The following is an 18,352-nucleotide window of genomic DNA, read 5'->3' on the forward strand; positions in this document are numbered from 1 at the left end:
CCATCTTGACCCTCATCCTAGATTACTACTCAAACGTCTCACTTCTTTGTGATGAGTTTTTCCTCTGAACACCCTGGGTCTTTTTACTGTCATTGAAGTTAGGGACTCCCAAATTCATCTCAGCTATCTAATAATGAACATCAAAAAGGTAGCAGTCTAGTTTCTTGATCAGATTTCCCAAGGGAAATTTCCTCGTCTGCAATGCACATCTTCTAGCCAATAACTTTTTAAATTCTCAATTTAAAGAGCACTGCCTTTATCCATCTGCAAAAAGTCATGCTAGAGGTTCCCCCAAGATTAATAGAAACCTACTTACCTTATTTGTTATTTCAATTAACATTTGTTTAAACATGACAGAGACCAGTTTTGGCTTATTTACACATACATGCACACATACACATACACAAGAATTTAATAATAGCTAGATTTAAACTTATGTATTGGGCATTATCTGTATTAAGACAACTTTCGAATACTAATGAAAGCCAGAAAAGAAAACTTGCCTACTTTTGGATACAAAGACCCAATAATATGTCCAGTCTCCCACATTCCATCTAAAATTTCAATTCAATCCTTATAGTTTATCAGTAAGATTTCTCTTTTAATTAGATAAGTTTATGATTAAGTTCTTGTTTTTAAAATAGCAAATAAAAATAATTGTTTTAGAAATTCTGTACCAAAATGAGCAATGACATAATATTAACACTGCTAGATATTAAAACATATTATAAAGCCATAGTATTTATAACACTGCTGTTTTTATTACATGCCAATACGATAGCTCACTGCCAACGACTGTCTTTAATACACTTTAGGCAATGTCACATTCTTCTAGGAGGGATTCAAATCCTAACCCATTGGCACATCTTGAAACTAATGCTATGTGATTTCTGAGATGTTCTTAAAGAATTATTAGGCACTGATATAAGTTCTATTTCTAGGTTGTTACCCAAAAGAAAATATATCTTATATATAAGTGTGTGTGTATATATATATATACATGTGTGTATATATATATATATATATATATATATATATATATACATACATAGCAGCTTTATTCATCATGTCCTATTACTGGAAATAACTCAAATGTCCATCAACAGAACTGATAAACAAAGAATAGCTTATTTATACAGAGAACTAACATACAACAAAGCAAAAAATTAAAACTTAATGATAAATGAGTCTTAAATACCTAATGTTGAACAAAAGAGGCAAAATACCAAAGAAATTATGTTGCATGACTGCATTTACATGAAGTCCAAGAAAACTGAAAAGTAATCCATAATGATATAAATCAGCTTAGTAGTGGTAGAAGGTGGGGGATGTACTTAAAAGGGCCATGAGGAAAATTTCTGGTATGATGAACGTGTCTCACATCTTCATTTGGGTGGTGATTAAATGGGCTCTACAATTGTCAGAACTGATCTCACTACAATCTTATTAATTTTATTGCATGTGAAATATATCTAGCAAAAAAAAATACATATATATGTATAACACATCATTAAAAAAAGGAAAAAGCAAACAATGTCTAATCCAATGCATCCATTAAAGAGCTAATAAAACACGTCCCTTCTTTCAACTGATACAATTCCAATCTTCCGTCTTGCTGTTCCTGTTGTGCAACACCAGACATCACCCTGCCCATCACCCCAACCAACACTGTAACCTCTCCTTTTTATTTATTTTGCTATTTTTCCTGTGGCATGAGAAGCTTATAATCATTAGAAAGCATTCTCAGGTTCCATTTCAATGAACCCATTATCAGGTACACTGAAACCCTCACATTAGCAGAAAGCAGAGATAAGATGAGAAGCCAACATTTAAAGACTTTAGGTGTGGGGGCGCCTGGGTGGCGCAGTCGGTTAAGCGTCCGACTTCAGCCAGGTCACGATCTCGCGGTCCGTGAGTTCGAGCCCCGCGTCGGGCTCTGGGCTGATGGCTCGGAGCCTGGAGCCTGTTTCCGATTCTGTGTCTCCCTCTCTCTCTGCCCCTCCCCCGTTCATGCTCTGTCTCTGTCTGTCCCAAAAATAAGTAAAAAAAAAAAAAAAAAAAATTAATTAAAAAAAAAAAAAAAAGACTTTAGGTGTGACCCTTAGAGCTGTGATATCCACTCCTCCCCTTACCTAACACACACACACACACACACACACACACACACACACACACACACAGTCTGTCTCTCTCTCTCTGTCTCTCTCTACTTTTGGCTTCCGGATGGACTAGTGAATTACAGCTACAAGGTTTAACTGAAATGGCACCATACATCACTTTGTTTTTCTCTAGGGTTAACTGTTTCTGGGTTTAAGAGCAGTAAATCTTATGATAATCTTTACATTTTGATGTGAACTGTGTTCCTTAGTAATAACAGTATGAAATACATTAAAGCTATGTAAAAGACAGCTCTGCTAACTTTTTTTTTTAAATAATTATTTGTGTTAGTAATATAAGAAATTTAATGTAATCACTTGAAAACCACATAACTTGCTGGTCCCGTTGACTAATGGAACCATACTGGAGATCAAAGTTTGGTTTTTCAGATGAAAAACTGGACACTCAGCCATGGTGAAAGCCTTGTCTATCTTTATGAGGGAGAATTCAATTTGTTGAGTGTGTGTGTGTGTGTGTGTGTAGTCTCCATAACTACCACTAGGATCACTTTCCTCAAGAACTTATTTAAAAAAAAAATAAGGTACCTAGGGATGCCTGGCTGGCTCAGGTTTCTGATTCTTGATCTTCAGGTTTTAAGTTTGAGCCCCACATTGGGTGTAGAGATTTTTTATTAAAAATAAAAAATAAGGTACCTAGAGACAGAGGTTGGTCATTACTCATGGAGCAAGCAGTAGTATCCAGTATGTGAAGAGTCTTTTCTACAACAGAGGCAATATTAAAAATATGCATTCAAATGAAACACATCTACTCTCTTGACTTTGACCCCTTTTTAATAAGTACATACATATCCTTCTAAATTATATTATCCTCGCTACTTAATTCTTGCTCCTTCCAAGTGTCCACCCATCCCATCAGATCATTAGCCTTTTGTCCAGAAATTGGTATAGATACTGATCTTAGGCTACCCTTTCCCCAGGCCATTGTTCATTTAGAAAGGAAGAGAGATGATATTAAGATGTGGTAAATTGTTACATTGCGTAGTATGATAGATATCTAATGAATGTACTCTGGGAACAGAAAAAGAATCCTATACACCAGGTGATCTAAGAGTACTAATTGGAGATGGCAAGGATTCAATATGGCTCTCAAAAGGGTGGGTAAGATTTGGTAAGAAAACAATAGAGAGGATGGTGAAGGAAAAGTATAATCTAGGAACATGGAACACTGAGAGTTAGATTTTAAAATTTAAGTAGAGACATTTTCGTGGCATGTTTACATTTCCTTATCGAAGTATTTGTCTTTATTTTTTCTGTAGTGGATAGTCAGCAGCTGAGTTTAAACAGCTAAATGATTCAGTTAGATCAGTGTTTCAGGAAGAGAATTCTGTTAACACCGTGCAGAATGGATTTCAATGAATGATAGAGGAATGGAGATCAGTTTGGAAGAAAAGAGAAGGAATCCCAAAGTGGTATTTAGATGGCTGTGGGGTGGGGGTGGGGGGGGGGAAGGGAAATATCGTGGATATAAAATCAATAGAATTTGACAAGGAATTAGACCTAAGAGTTGAGAAATAATAGAGGCAATTCTAGAAAGCTTTCCCTCATCCAACCTCTCTCCTGAGAAGGATAATGGAGCACAAGTAGAATAGAGTAGTAGCTGTCTCCCTGAAAACCAGCAAGGTTCCAAAAGAGTATTCACATCTGTTAAGCCCAGAAGAGAAGAAACTCATATACTGGAGGGGCAATCGCTACGAATAATTCTGCGAAAAGGTTAGATCTCCTACTGAGTCACCTTTTGTCTGTGGCTTTGTGCCACTGGAATATGTGTTACCCTTTCCCATAGAATAACTAAACACCACTACCAACTCTTAGCCTGCCTCCTTGTTTTATTACAATTTTTTGTTTGTTTCCTAAAGGCTACATGCTGTATCACTTCCTTCCAGCACTATTTTTATTTCTTTCCTTATTTTTCTGTTTTTACAAGTTTTATGTCATCACACTCATCTACTTTTTACTATCACCATCCCTTGAAGTCATTTCTAAATATTCTCAAATTGGGGCACCTGGGTTCTTCACACTGACTACTGAGTTTCCTAGGACTGAGTTCCCTACCACCTTCTTTGGATTTTATCCCTACCATCACTCCTTCCTTGAGTGGGTCTTTTTACCCTTGATGGGGCCCTATAATTCTGTTGTTTTCCTGCCACTTCCATTTCCTTAACTCTGCAATGGCCCTTTTCACTCCAGTCTACCTTCCTTGAAGACACAAGCTGTTCAATTACTGTGATCCTTTAACACCAATGCTGATGCCAACAGCCTTCATAATGAAGCTGGGAGACAATTCATAGGAAGGTTTTAAGTGTTTCGGAGTTGGCTAAGTTACTAGTCTACTGATCCTGAGGTTTCAGAAATAGGCAATACAATTATATATATATGAAACCTATTTTTATATCTTTCTTACTGTGAAAACATGTTGGTTCTGGAACACTCCTACTCTAAGCATTACGGTAGGTATATGTCAACATAAAATCAAACGTAAAGTAATAAAACCTTGTATTTTGCAAATTTGAGGATTTTATGGTACTTCTTTCATAATTCTTGTTTTTATTTCATTAAGCTTTCTATATAATTTTTCTAATAGTTAAAATTGACTATTCATGAATACTGTGTTGTCAAGCTCAAAATATGATTATCTAAAGAAGTTAAAAATGTCATCATTTTGATTATTTGGGTCTCAGTTTCTTATCTGTACTATGAAGGACAAGACAGAGTCTATAGACCCAAGTTGTTTTACAACACAATTAGCACATAATTTTCTTATATCTACTCCAAGATTATTACTCCCCTCACCTGGCCCCACCTACATGCCTTCCCCTGCCTTCCTCCACTTAAGAAAATTATGAAAATTGTGTTTTTAGTTCAGAAACATTTAAGATGTTTTATTTTTAAATGCCTGATAACATCTACTGATTAAGTTAATAACCCAGGATTAACTCAAAAGAGTAAATTTGTACCATTATCATGTTAAAAATCCAGTGTAATTTCCTCAGCCTCTGTATCAATAGTACTTTACAATGTTTTTGTTTTTTTTTTTAATTTTTTTTTTAACGTTTATTTATTTTTGAGACAGAGAGAGACAGAGCATGAACGGGGGAGGGGCAGAGAGAGAGGGAGACACAGAATCGGAAGCAGGCTCCAGGCTCCGAGCCATCAGCCCAGAGCCCGACGCGGGGCTCGAACTCACGGACCGCGAGATCGTGACCTGAGCTGAAGTCGGCCGTTTAACCGACTGAGCCACCCAGGCGCCCCAATAGTACTTTACGATGTTAATTAATATTCTTTATCAAGACGTGGCTCTGTTCCATGCCACAAATCTGATCGTGGTCCTTTTAAAATCTGCAAAACCCATTTAGAAGAAATGAGATATGTTTTGTGTAAGACTTCAAAAAAATAAGAATAATATGCTATCACGTCTAATTATTTCAAGAATGTTTACCTCCCGCTGAGCAAAACCTAATAATAATTAAATTATGCTTGGGGCAGTATGGGGAGTCCTTATTTGTTTAAGCTTCATTTAAAATATACAGTACAAAATGCCTTATCACGGATGTTGTGGTTCATTAACTCAAGGCCTTATCATACACAAAAGGGAACATAGTTTTTCAGTTAACGTATAGATTTTAGATAACTGCCCAAAACTCATTTACCATTCTAAATAATTACATACTTTTAGCATTTTTATTTTCGTTTTAGTGGAAGTTCATTTCCCAGTGGCTTTTGCCCTTTCCTCAAACTGCTACAGACATAAGCCGTTTTACTTTAACAACACCTCCCATGTTCATTCTCCCACGTATGCTTATTGGAAGCTTTAGCGGTATCCAAATTAGACTTGGCAGAAATAAAGAAAGACTTTCCACTTTTGGACGGCATATCCCACAGGGCACAAGTTTCAAGAGGCAAATTGAAAATGAAAAGAGATTTGATGCTACAAGGACAAAGTTGGAAAAATGTTATAAAGTGGCATACTTTAAAAATACAATAAACTATGTTTATTTTTAATGTCTGGAGAATGCCACGGTTTGCTTGGTTGAAAATTATGGGCAATTCAAGGATAAATATGCCATACGTGGATTACTGATTTTCAAAGTGCAATGGGATACAATGCATTCAGCCCGAAAACTTGAACTTACTCAAACCTGAACTTTGATGATTCAGAAGGTCCCTCCCTGTTTGTCTATTCTTGGCTTGCCAAAACATGTTCCCTCTCTAGCAAAAAACAATGAATTTTTTGTTCTATTCATCCCCAAGAAAAGCAATATGTTTTGCAACAATGAGGAAGGTTGGTTTATGGAAAACAATTGGATGTGTTCAAAAGTTGTGTTTGTTTTTTTCTATACTCTTGCTATTTGTCAAATGAGTCCATACATGTGAGCTCGTGAAGCATACAAGCCATGGGCAAGAGGCATCAGAGACCACTCAGCTAAAACTGTATTAGCCCACTCACCAATCTGTTCTACTTATTCTGCAAATTGGAGATCCACTAGAAGCTAGCAGTTTCTTGTAAGTAGATGCAGACTTTACTGTCATTCACTTTGGTTGTTGCTATTTAATTAGGTAGGAAGGAGAAGTGAGAAGCCAAAGTTCTGGAGATGGGAAAGGAAAAGGAAAAAGGTGAAAAACATTAAAATGTATCTTGATTCATTACTTCAAACACAATTAACCAATGCTACATTGCAGACATTGCGTAAAATTCAGATGAAAGAGAATGTCAAGGAAATCCAATTTAAAACAGGAAGATAGGCATTTAAGCTAATAACCATGAATATACTGTCATTAGGACTCAAAGAGAAGTATGCACAGAATACTAAAGAAAGAAAAAAGAAGTCAAAGAGGATGGGTTAGATTTTCCTAGGAGGAGGAGGAGGTTGCTAAGAATGGCTATATGTAGGGATAAGATTCAATTTATCTTGCAATATGGTTGAATGCTAAGAATAAAAAAAAAGGAGATGACATACATCAGAGATAGAAGTGATTATGTATAGTGAGTGGGACAGGCCACAGAGATGCAGTTAAGTCCATTTGTGTCCAGGTAAACTTATTTTAATATTACCTATACCTCTTTTACAATACATGGTCAACTCCACCCTCAAATTTGAGAAGTCCACTTCATAGTTTTTAATCCCTTCAAGATTTTATTTGTGGGGTAGAGACCCTCTTTACTAACTTTGAAATATTTCCTCTTTTTGTAGTTTCTCAATTGAAATAGGTGTAAATTTTGAAAATATTCAAAATTTTGGATTTTTCATTGGTTATTGAGTCATACCTCCCTCCCAATCCTAGAAATCCTATTAAGGAGATTAGGAAAGTAAATTTATTGCCCAAGGAGCCAAATACTACCAAGTACCTAGAACAAAGAAGTCTCTAAACATATTTAAATTACCGATGACAGTTGTGAAAACCAGACTTGAATCTCTTCTTTACATATTAATAACAAACCTGGCTAACATAAAATCTTAATGTAAACTTGGGTAAAGAGAACTGAGCAGCTCTAAGATTTGAGGAACTAATCAAGTAATAGGAAATATAAGAAGGAGTCACTTTCTAATGGCAAAGAGGGGATTGAGAAGCAAAGAAAAAAGAAAAAAAAAGATATATGCTAGAAATGATCCCAGTTGTTGCAGTCTATTTTTCCACTTATTGATTTATTCATTTAATATTTATTCCATGCCTACCAAGTATTAGTTATTATTCTAGGCTCTATGGGTAGATCATTAAATGTAAAGCCTCTGTACACATAGGCAAAGCTTCTGGAGAAAGGATGTTTCAAGAAGAACCCAGATATGTATGAAGGAATCTTGGAGAAGCGAGGTTTCTTACTCATTTCTCAGGTTGCCTGCTGAACACCTGCAAGTCCCCTGAGTGAAGAACTGCTTCTAACCTCACCAGTTATCTTATTAGAAATGGTTGAGATAAGGTCTGAGGCAAAGACAAGACCAAGATGTTATATTGGTTAGGAAAAAATTCTAAGAAATGGAAAGTTTATCAATAAACAGACAAAAAATACAAGGAACCTTCTCTCCAATCACACCAACAGAAATGCTAGACCAAATACAAAACAAAAAACAAACAAACAAAATACATATGTCATATGTATATTTATTTTTGGTTTGCTGTGTGTTTGGTGCTTTTGTTTTCCTTCACACAGCTAACTTTGAAAGCATGAAAGACCAAAACATAACAAGAAGAAAAAAAAAAATGGTAGAAGTTAGAGAAAGAAATAAACTATGGCATGAATGGGAAGTAAGCAAATGGACCATGGAGTACCATGATGGAATGTGCCCAAGGGACTGGGGTGGTAACACCCATGTAGGGACTGAAGTTGAGGTCACAGGTCCTAGTAATGTGCGAATCTGGATCTAACCACCCAGTATAAAGCTGAGAACCATCTATAAAGTGGGATACTAACAAAATTCCTCCCACTAGCCCAACTAGAACAAAAGTGGGCATTGCCCATAGGTGAAGATAATCACACATGAAATTTTAAAGTGCATACGTGGGAACAAAGGGGGTTAGAAATCCTAACATGAAAAATTACCATGAAAACTGTCCCCAAACTAGGAAATTCACAGGTCAAATGTAAAGCAACCACATTAGGGAGATCCGTAAGTCAGGGTATACATGTAATTCATGTGAAAAACAACTTATTCTAATAAGGTCACTGTCCAACACTAGCAAGCTTAAAAGAAAAATAAAATGTTAAGAGAGTCTGAAAGTTAAACACAAACGTACACACAGGAATTTATGGAAATGAAATATGTATTAAAATAAAAACAACAGATACATGGAACAACAGACTGGGCAAAGCAGAAGAATGCATTAGTGACCTAGAAGACAAAATAATGGAAAATAATGAAGCTGAACAAAAGAGATAATGAAGAATTATGGAACACAAGAATAGACTTAGGAAACTCAGTGACTCCTTCAAATGTAGTAACATTCGTATTATAGGAATCCCAGAAGAAGAAGAGGGAAAAGGGGGCAGAAAATATATTTGAGAAAATAATAGCAGAAAACTTCCCTAATCTGGGGAAGGAAACAGACATCCAAACCCATGAGGCACAGAGAACTCCTACCAAAATCAACAAAAGCAGGCCAACACCAACACATACAATAATTAAATTTGCAAAATATAGTAATAAAGAAAAAAAAATCTTAAAAACCAGTAAGACAAAAGAAGTCTTTAACTTACAAGGGAAGACTTATAAGGCTCACTGGAGATTTCTCAACAGAAACTTGGCAAGCCAGAAGGGAGTGACATGACATATTCAAAGTGCTGAATGGGAAAAATCTGCAGCCAAGAATACCCTATCCACCAAAGCTATCATTCAGAATAGAGAGATAAAGAGTTTCCCAGACAAACAAAAACTGAAGGAGTTTGTGACCACTAAACCAACCCTGCAAGAAATATCAAAGGGGACTCTGAGTGGGAAGGAAAGACCAAAAGTGACAAAGACAAGAGAGCATCAGAGAAAATTTTCAGAAACAGTGACAAAAATATGCTGCCTACAAGAGACTCATTTCAGACCTAAAGACACCTGAAGATTGAAAGTGAGGGGGTGGAGAACTATTTATCATGCAAATGGATGTCAAAAGAAAGCTGGAGTAGCAATAGTAACCTTAGACAAACTAGACAGACATTAAACCAAAGTCAGTAACAAGAGACAAAGAAAGGTGCTGTATCATAATAAAGGGGACAGTCCAACAAGAAGATAAACAATTGTAACTATTTATGTACCCAACATGAAAGCACCCAAATATATAACACAATTAGTAACAAACAAAGGAACTTATTGTAATAATACTATAATAGTATGGGACTTTAACACCCCACTAATATTAATGGACAGATCTAAGCAAGAATTCAACAAGGAAACAATGCCTTTGGGAGACACATTGGACCAGATGGACTTAATAGATATATGCAAAACATTCTGTTTTAAAGCAGAATACACATTCTTTTCAAGTGTACATGAGACGTTCTCCAAAGTAGATCACATATTAGTTTACAAAATAGTCCTCAACAAATATGAAACATTCAAGTCATACCATGCATCTTTTCTGACCATCAGGTTATGAAACTACAAGTCAACCACAAGAAAAAAATCTTGAAAGACCACAGATACATGGATGTTAAAGCTCATGCTACTAAGCCATGCATGCGTCAACCCAGAAATTAAAAGAGTAAAACAAATACATGAAAACAAATGAAAATGAAAACATGATGGCCCAAACCATTGGGATGCTGCAAAAATGGTCCTAAGAGCGAAGTATATAGCAATACTGGCCTAATCAAGCAGTAAGAAAAGTCTCCAACAAACAACCTAAACTTACACCAAAAGGAGCTAGAAAACGAACAACAAACAAAGCTTAAAACCAGTAAAAGAAAAGAAATAATAAAGATTAGAGCAGAAATAAATGATAAAAAAAAAAGAACATGTCAATGAAACCAGGCTTGTTTCTCTGAAAAGATTAATTGATAAACCTCTAGCTAGACTTATCAAAAAGAACAATGACCCAAATAAATAAAATCACAAATGAGAGAAGAGAAATAACCAACACCACAGAAAAACAATTTTAAGAGACTATTATGAAAATCGTATGACAACAAATTGGGCAATCTGGAAAAAAAACTGAAACGGGAAGAAATAGAAAATGTGAACAAACTGATGACCACCCCAAAAAATTGAATGCTAATCAAAAATCTCTCAAAAAACAAAAGCCCTGTGTCAGATGACTTCAAAAGCAAATTTTACCAAACATTCAGTTAATACCTATTCTTTTCAAACTATTCCAAAAAGTACAAGAGGAAGGAAAACTTCCAAAGTCATTCTTTGAGACCAGCATTACCCCAATACCAACACCATATAAGGGCTCTACTAAAAGAAAGAACTACAGGACAATATCCCTGATAAACAAAAATGTAAAAATTCTCAATAAAATAGTAGCAAATGGAATCCAAAAATACATTAAAAATCATTCACCATGATTAAGTGCGATTTACTCCTGGGTTGCAAGCATGGTTCAACATTTTCAAGTCAATCAACATGATATACCACATTAATAAAAGAAAGGAAGAGAAGCATGTGATCCTTTAAAAAGATAAAAAACAAAACAAAACAAATTTGACAAAGGATAACATCCATTCATGATAAAAACCCTCACCAATGCAGGTTTAGAAGGAACATACCTCAACATAATAAAGGTTTTCCTCTACTGTCAGGATTAAGACAGGGATGTCCACTCCCACTACTGTTATTTAAAATAGTTATGGAAGTCCTAGCCTCAGCAATCAGAAAAGGAAAGAAATAAAGTCATCCAAATCAGCAAGTAAGAAGTCAAATTTTCACTATTGGCAGACATGATACTCTATATAAAAACCCAGAAGACTTCACCAAAAAACTTCTAGAACTGATGAACATGTCCAGTAAAGTTTCAGGATACAGTATCAACACACAGAAATGTGTTACATTTCTCTACACCAATAATGAAGCAGCAGAAAGATAAGGAGTCAATCCCATTTACAATTTCGCCAAAAGCAATAAAATATTTAGGAATAAATTGAACCAAGGAGGTTAAAGACCTGCACTCTGAAAATTAGACAACACTGATGAAAGAAATTGAAGGGGACATGTAGAAATGTTAAGACATTCCAAGCTCATATATTGGGAAAACAAATATTGCTGAAATGTCTATACGACCCAGAGCCATCTACACATTTAATGCAATCCCTAACAAAATACCAACAGCCTTTTTCAAAGAGCTAGCACAAACAATCTTAAAATATGTATAAAACCACAAAAGATCCCTAATAGCCAAAGCAACCTTGAAACTGAAAAGCAAAACTGGAGGCATCACAATTCCAGACTTCAAGTCATATTACGAAACTTTCGTAATCAAGATAGTACGATACTGGCACAAAAATAGACATATAGATCAATGGAACAGAATAGAAAACCTAGAAATGAACCCACAATTATTTGGTCAATTAATCTTCCACAAAGCAGGAAAGACCATCCCAGGGGAAAAAAATACTATCTCTTCAACAAAATGGTGTTGGGAAAACTGGATAGCAACATGCAAAAGAATGAAACTAGATTCCTTTCCTATTCCATACACAAAAATAAATCAAAATGGATTAAAGACCTAATGATAGACTGAATCCATAAAAATCCTGGAAAAGAACACAGGCAGTAAGTTCTATGACATAGTATGTAACAACTTCTTTCTAGTTAGGCATACCAAAACAAGGGAAATAGAAACAAAAATAAACTCTTGGGACTGTATCAAAATAACAAGCCTCTGCCCAACAGTTCAAACAACCAACACAACTAAAGACAACCTACTAAATGCAAGAAGATATTTGCAAATGAGATATCTGATAAAGGATTAGTATCCAAAACATATAAAGAACTTAGGAAAATCAACACCCAAAATATGATTAATCCAACTAAAAAATGTGCAGAAGACATGAATAGACATTTCTCCAAAGAAGATATCCAGACACATATCCAGAAGATATCCAGATAGCCAACAGACACATGAAAAGAAGCTCATCATCACTCATCATCAAGGAAATGTAAATCAAAACTGTGCACTATCATCTCATATCTATCATAATGGCTAAAATCAACAGCACAAAAGAAACAACAGGTGTTTGTGAGGATGTTGGGAAAGAGGAATCTTCTTGCACTATAGGTGGGAATGCAAACTGGAGCAGCCACTGTGGAAAACACTATGGAGGTTCCTGAAAAGTTTAAAATAGAACTACCCTACAAACCAGCTATTACACTACTATGTATTTACCCAAATAATACAAAAATACTAATTTAAAGGGATACATTCACCCCAATGTTTATAGCAGAATTATCAATAATGGCCATATTATGAAAACAGCCCAAGAGCCCATCAAACGATGAATGGATAAAGAAGAACACAAACGCATGCATGCACACACACACACACACACACACACACACACACAGGAATATTTCTCATCCATAAAAAAGAATGAAATATTGCCATTTGCAATGATATGGATTGAACTAGAGAGGTAAGAGGCATGTGCAAGAGTGTTCATGCAACATTATTTTTAACTGACAAAAATTTCAAACACTCTAAATATCAGAGCAGAATAAATAAATTGATAATATTTATACAATGGAATATGATAGATTATAGGGCAAGGAAAGAGGCATCAACTAATGCATGGATGAATCTCACAGACTCAACATTAAGTGAAGGAAGCCAGTTGAAATATAATGTTTACTACATGGTTCCATTTAGATAATTTCATAAACAACACAAAACTAAACTAAAATTGTGAGGGACCCAGGTTATGGTGGTGCAAATAAAGAAAAGCAATGATACTATTACAATCAAACTCTGAAAATTTGCTCCTTTGGGGAATAATGTTGGATGGAGCACAAGTGGGATTTCTGGAGTTACAACCAGATGAATCGTAGTTCTACAGGTTTCTCATTTGCAGTAATTTCACCAAACTGTCAAGTTTGGTCTCTTAATAAACATTGTATTTCACAATAACAATTTAAAATCAAAACTATAAGAAGCTACCCAACAGAAAAGGTAGCTATTAATTAAACTGATACTAGACTTCTTATCAGCAACAATAAAAGCCAGAAAACAAGGAAAACTTACATCTATGTTAGGCAAACAAGTTATAACTAATGGGGCATTTTAAGTTTTATACTCATCAACATCAGATTGGGATTTTCAAGGTAAAGTAGAATCAACAGTAGAATATAAAAGAAAACTTGTTTTTAACACATAGTATGAAATTTTGTCTGATTTTTGTCCCTGTTTTCCCTTTTCACCCTGTTGACTATGTACCTTTAAAATGAAGAGGCTCTATGTGGTTGCCCTGGAGGTGGGCCTAGAGACAACTTTATCTCACCACCAGACTTCTCAGAATTCCAAAAAAAAAAAAAAAAAAAAAAAAAAAAAAAAAAAAAAAAAAAAAAAAAAAGGAAAATATTCTGTGCTTTTATAGCGGACAAATATGTATCATTAAAAGGTAGTTGAGGGGGGCGCCTGGGTGGCTCAGTCGGCTAAGCGGCCGACTTTGGCTCAGGTCACAATCTCGCGGTCCGTGAGTTCGAGCCCCGCGTCGGGCTCTATGCTGACAGCTCAGAGCCTGGATCCTGTTTCAGACTCTGTCTCCCTCTCTCTCTGCCCCTCCCCTGTTCATGCTCTGTCTCAAAAATAAATAAACTTTAAAAAAATAAAAATAAAAAAAAAAAGGTAGTTGAGGGACTCTAACTGTAGGTTTATCTTATTCTTAAGGGAGAGGAGATATTTTTCATAGTAGAGCACTTTGATAAAGTCATTATGAGGTCAAAAGTAAAATAAGTTCGGGAAACCAGGAGTGGTTACGCGTGGCCGTAGTCACAGTTTGGGGTGGCGGGGGGGGGGGGGGGGGGGGGGGATGGTGAATTACAGGTGTTCAAGCAAAAAACCAAAACTGGTTCTTCTCCTAAGAAGCATGTAAGTGACCTCCTGAGTAATTAAAAGGTTCGGGGAGGAAAAAGATTGCCTGAATCCTAGCCATTAAGGATTTCAAAAAATATCCTCCTTATAGGCAAATAGGTGAATATTGGAAAGAGGAGATATTGAAATCTGGGACCGATGAGGATCTCTTCAAGTCCAGGCAAGAAATGAAGAGTATCTTAACTAAGTTGCAACCATATAACTACACTTTCAAGTTCTAATTTAAAAAAAAATAGTGGTAATATTGCTAAGACATGATGAGTAATGAGGGTCCAGAAAGGTTACTACCATTTCTGAAGTTTTCAAACTAGATGGAGGATTTAAAAAAAATAGAGTATACAGAGGAAGATCACACAGGACATCCCAGGACAGTCCCTCTATAGCTCCTGACCTTGTAATTATTAAAAGAACCCTTTAATTCTCTCAAGTGTCCCAGCTTGAATGATCAATTATGTGTTCACCTTGGTATATAGGAAGATGGAGAAATATCTGACTTGAAAATGCTACTGCAGCTTCTGATATCCTAACTTTATGATATCTATTCACTAACAGATTCCTATAGTACAGAGTTGAGTTCTAAAAATATGAAGACCCAACTACGAAGACTGGGGAGTTTGGAGTCTGGGGAATTAACACATGGAGGCAAAGTGAAATCCATGGGTGGAGATTACATCTTTCAGGGACCGGTGTTGCACAAAACAAAAGAAGTCACGGATGACCTCATTCTAACCATACCTAGTACTTCAGACTCTTACAATACTCCTTTTAATCCATCTTTCTTCATTAAAATTATCTTTAGACAGGCATTTTATCACTCATTGAAAGCTTTTCTCTCTTCTTTTTCTCTGCTTCTTCCCACTACCTTTTTTCAATCACCCTTTAGTGAGTGGAAGGTGTATGTATTTATATTCACACATTTTTATTTCTTTTTGATAAACAGAGAGAGAGAAGGGCAGACAGAGGGAAAGAATTCCAAGCAGGCTCCGAACTGCCAGCACAGAGCCCTACAAGGAGCTCGAACCCACCAACCACGAGATCATGACCTGAGCCAAAAACAAGAGTTGGATACTTAACCAACTGAACCACCCAGGTGCTCTTGGAAGGTACCCTTATAAAGAAAAGCACCCTTATAAATCAAAAGGAAAAAATGAAGTCTTGCTGTTTTTTTTTTTTGAGTGGGATATTCACAATATACATGAGGACCATTTGCATTGTTTTGTTTTCTCAGAGGACTGACTGAAAAATATTTAAACCCTTGATATTATGTGACCCTTCCCCTACTCCCATTCACTCTTGCCAAGTAATTCTGACACTTAAGCACTGAACTAGCAAGAGTTTTGCAACATGGTTCAGCAGGCTTTATGTGGGATGACACATTCCCGAACATAATATTTAGTCTGGAGGGAGTTTGTGAAGCAGTAGCTAATTGTACAGGAAGGAAAGTTGGGGACATGCATTCCAATTCCCTCTTCCCAGAATCACGCTCTTTATCAATTTATAACAGAAATCTTGGCCTAGATGTATAAAGTCCAACTGTACGGTTCATTCAAGTATTCTTTACCATTCGTTGTTCACATAGGATTATCCTCTTATCACAAATGAAAGATAATAAAAAATGAAGATCTGAGTATAATGCTTCAATATTAGGCTGAAGAACCACAAATGGAGTGGAATACAGAAGAACACCAGCTGTATAACTTCCTTGAGTTTCTGATGTTTAATTTGTTATGTTCTAAGCAAAGAATCCTGACAATCTTAATATCAGGCACAGGGTCACTAACAGTTTCAGGCCTGTTTTTTCGACATAAAACTCAAATTTAAGGAATGGAGCTCAATTCGTGTCTAGAACTGGAAAGTTGTCTTCAGATACTTGAGATACTTTATTCTGGGCTCTCACAAACATAAAATGGCAGGTAACATCTAAGGCAAATCATACTTTCTTTTCATAAGGTAAAGTGGCATGTATGAAGGGCTGGAGCTTGACGATTTTGCAGACAACAAAAAATAAATTTACATGTTGAAAACTTCAAAGAAATCATTTTTCCATAGGTAATTAAGTCTGCTCTCAGACAGAAAACCTATGAGGTAAGGGATGACCTCACACTCAGTTGGATGGACAACCTTGTCACAGCTTTTCCTCATTTTATAAATATGGACTTAGAATTTTAATTATTTTATTAATATGAAATTTATCGTCCAACTAGTTTCCATACAACACCCAGTGCTCATCCTGACAGGTGCCCTCCTCGATACCCATCACCTACCCCCATCAGCCCTCAGTTTGTTCTCAGTTTTTAAGAGTCTCTTATGTTTTGGCTCCCTTCCTCTCTAACCTTTTTTTTTTCTTCCCCTCCCCCACGGTCTTCTGTTAAGTTTCTCTGTTGGTGGCTAGAATTTTTAATTATTGGGGTGCCTGGGTGGCTCAGTCGGTTGAGCGTCTGACTTCAGCTCAGGTCATGATCTCACAGCTCATGAGTTCAAGCCCTACGTTGGGCTCTGTGCTGACAGCTTGGAGCCTGGAGCCTGCTTCGGATTCTCTCTCTCTCTCTTTGCCCCTAACCCACTCTCATTCTGTCTCGGTCTCTCTCAAAAATAAACATTAAAAATAAATAGGTTAAAAAAAGGAATTTTAATTATTAACAAAGATATTGTATAATCACCATCTATAAGCCTTCAGAAGAGTCATTAACTTTGTGTCTTAGTTTGTACTGCTGTAAAACAAACACGCTGAGTATTTTTGATCCTAGAGTGGGGCCCAGAGAACCTATGGGAAACTGGGTAAGTACTGATATGGCAAATTGACTTCATTAATTATCACAAAACTCTGTTGTTTTTTTATAGAGACAATGCTCATTAAGACTTCAACATAGACTTAAATAAGAATGCAAAATCAATCAATAAAATTCAAAAACTTTTTGTGCCTTCATTGTTCTATATCCTCTATCACAGTATTTCTCTCTTTGACCTATTTCCAGAATTCCTAAGGCCATTACTTAGGAAAAAAAAGATATGGAATATAAGCACTTGACTCAACCACATGCCATCATGCTCTGTGAACAAAATCATTCTCTATAAAAGCTATTTGTATGTGGAAAAACGCTACAAATTCAATCACAGTAGATGAGATCATGGATCCTTTTAAACAAATACAAATGGTTGTTTTCAAACACCGATAACTAAGTTCAGACTAGCCCCATTGAACAAGTGAAGCAGACTGGCTTTGTTTAGCCTATCATTTTACATCATTTTCTCTATGGTTGTCACTTTATATATTGTAATTTATTGTCTACATTTTAGTATGATCCATTCAGTGGTTGACTTTTTAGAACCATGTTTTTCTTTTCCATTGTCTGGTTGCCATTCAATTACCCTATCCAAGCACATTTTCAAAAGAATGAAAAAGAGGGTTGTTGTGTTTTTTTTTTATTTGTTTATTTTGCAAAATTTGCTAACTTTGCTTTTAAGTTTGGAACAGTTTGAAATAAAATGCTAACTATTCGGGGAGTATTTTTTCTGTGAAATTTACTCAGTAAGGCCAATGCCACAAATAAAAGTGACAACACTAGGTCCTGTAGTCACTATCATCATGAAAAGAAGATCAATTCTCAATCAGAGTCCTGCTGTTTTCTTGTCTAAGAGCCCTATAGAAATGTACTAGTTAGTCCAAATGT

This window comes from Neofelis nebulosa, chromosome 4, assembly GCF_028018385.1.
Source record: "Neofelis nebulosa isolate mNeoNeb1 chromosome 4, mNeoNeb1.pri, whole genome shotgun sequence".
Lineage (NCBI taxonomy): Eukaryota > Metazoa > Chordata > Mammalia > Carnivora > Felidae > Neofelis > Neofelis nebulosa.